Raw genomic sequence first — 1,869 nt, forward strand, 5'->3', positions numbered from 1 at the left:
ACGTTTGCTTATAAAATCACCGTCTTTGTAAATAAAATGCCTTCGGTCGAAAAACCGTTCATTCAGTGGCTTATTGCAGAAGCAGAAGAAAAATTGGTACCTGCAGAATGCAAAAGCAACGGCGTATTGTAAAGAATATGTCACAATACAACATATTACGTACAACACCGAATACCACTAATTTGTTCATCCATGGTTTATTCCACACACGTAGATAAAGTGAGTTAATTTTGTTTATTGTAGTAATTTGAATCTAGAACAAAATAAGTTTATGATGTAGTTTTTTTATGTTACAATGAAGCAAATATATATTAAACATGGAGCGTTTTCACCGTCTATCCAACGTCATGGCCTTCGCAGAATCGCATAACACTTCAACACAGCTCACCTTGGGATAAATCCGAAAACCAAACTGTATTTGATAACTAGTGACAAATGCAGATGTCAAGCGAGCAGAATCCGCCTGTGTGACCGTACATAAGACAAACTGCATTGCAATCCCTTTGGTTTTGGATATTGGTCTCGTTACATCCTTGAGTTGGCTCCATTACTAAAACGAAATGCGGTATTGGCGTTTTATAATAAACGTTTCATTACTTACTTGCCATTGACCCAAAAACCCAGAAAACAAGAAACGTAAAAAGCACAAATGTACGTGGGCTAACCATAGTAACTGTAGCGTTAAATGTGTGTGAAAATTCTCTTATCAGAATTAATTTAATTAGGCAAATATGTAGTGTACAAAAACGTAGAGAATTATTTCTTGATAGACAATTTTTCACCTTTTATTCCGAAACTATCATCAGTTTTGTTTCTGGCACTGATCGCACCCCTTTCAAGGACAGGTTCCGCTCAAATTAAATTGCGATAGGAAGCGAAATTGTTTTTTTGAAAACTACATAGCTCAACACGTATTTTGTAAAGGAAAGAAAAATGAAACTAAACTACTTAGTACTACTTCCTATCTGTTTTTTCTCTTCAGAACACAATTATTGGTTTTCTCTTATCTACGTTGTTATGGTGATAAACATTACAGATACAACGTGACGTAAATGACGTTGCTGTTGCTAATGGTCTAGTGCATTTACGTTTTGAACGTAAACTGGCCAATATTCCAAAGATTTTGAAAATGAAGGGCAGTTTTGTTCCATCATATACCCAAAAATTATTACTAGATTGTAGGTTACTCTATGAGAGCTAACCGGAATAGTGTCATCTCCTGGATGATCGCATCAACTACTAGTTAACATCATTAATCTCCTATGAGTGATGTTGGCAAACTCAATAAAAATGCGATATCTCATTATGGGATGTTGTGAGTAAAATCACCTTAGTGCTCGAATGTTCACTATGGTTTCTTTAATTTTTTCAGCAAGTAGTAAGACCCGTTTTCAAAATCTTCCTCCATTTATGACAGATGTTACGGTTACGCAAACCTAATTACTTTGTTAGAGCGAAATTGTGAATAATACAATAAGGATTGTTATCTTTTTTTGAGTTCCACTACATTTTTATCAATTTTAGTTTATTACAAATTGTATGACATCCTCTTTCTAGAATTTTTAATCGATTAATACACTTCCATTAATATACGACCAATCAGCTTGGTGATTGTTTCAAATTCTAACCAATCAGATGATTTTTTATCTGATTAAAAGCTAGGTCATTTATTCATCATCATCATTTATTGTCGTACTGTCATTAACCATCTACGAAAATTTGGTCGTGATAGTTATGTGCCGTTTTCGAGTTACGACAAGGGGGTGACTATTTCAAACCCCTTGGACGGCAGTGCACCTGGGTATTTCTGTTGATTGTTTATTCTCGAACTATCATTAACCAGGGAGGCAAATCTGATCTTGATAGTAT

General features: G+C 34.8%; 1 long non-coding RNA gene across 1 annotated transcript; it reads right to left on the reverse strand.

The window, feature by feature from the left end:
- Positions 1-215: 215 nt before the first annotated feature.
- LOC116174120 lies at positions 216-928 on the reverse strand. The gene is made up of 2 exons (XR_004146037.1): positions 602-928; positions 216-550 (listed from the first exon to the last, which is right to left on the reverse strand). It is a non-coding gene; the product is annotated as an uncharacterized LOC116174120 (long non-coding RNA).
- Positions 929-1,869: the final 941 nt, after the last annotated feature.

This window comes from Photinus pyralis, unplaced genomic scaffold (genome assembly GCF_008802855.1).
Source record: "Photinus pyralis isolate 1611_PpyrPB1 unplaced genomic scaffold, Ppyr1.3 Ppyr1.4_LG6, whole genome shotgun sequence".
NCBI classification, from domain to species: domain Eukaryota; kingdom Metazoa; phylum Arthropoda; class Insecta; order Coleoptera; family Lampyridae; genus Photinus; species Photinus pyralis.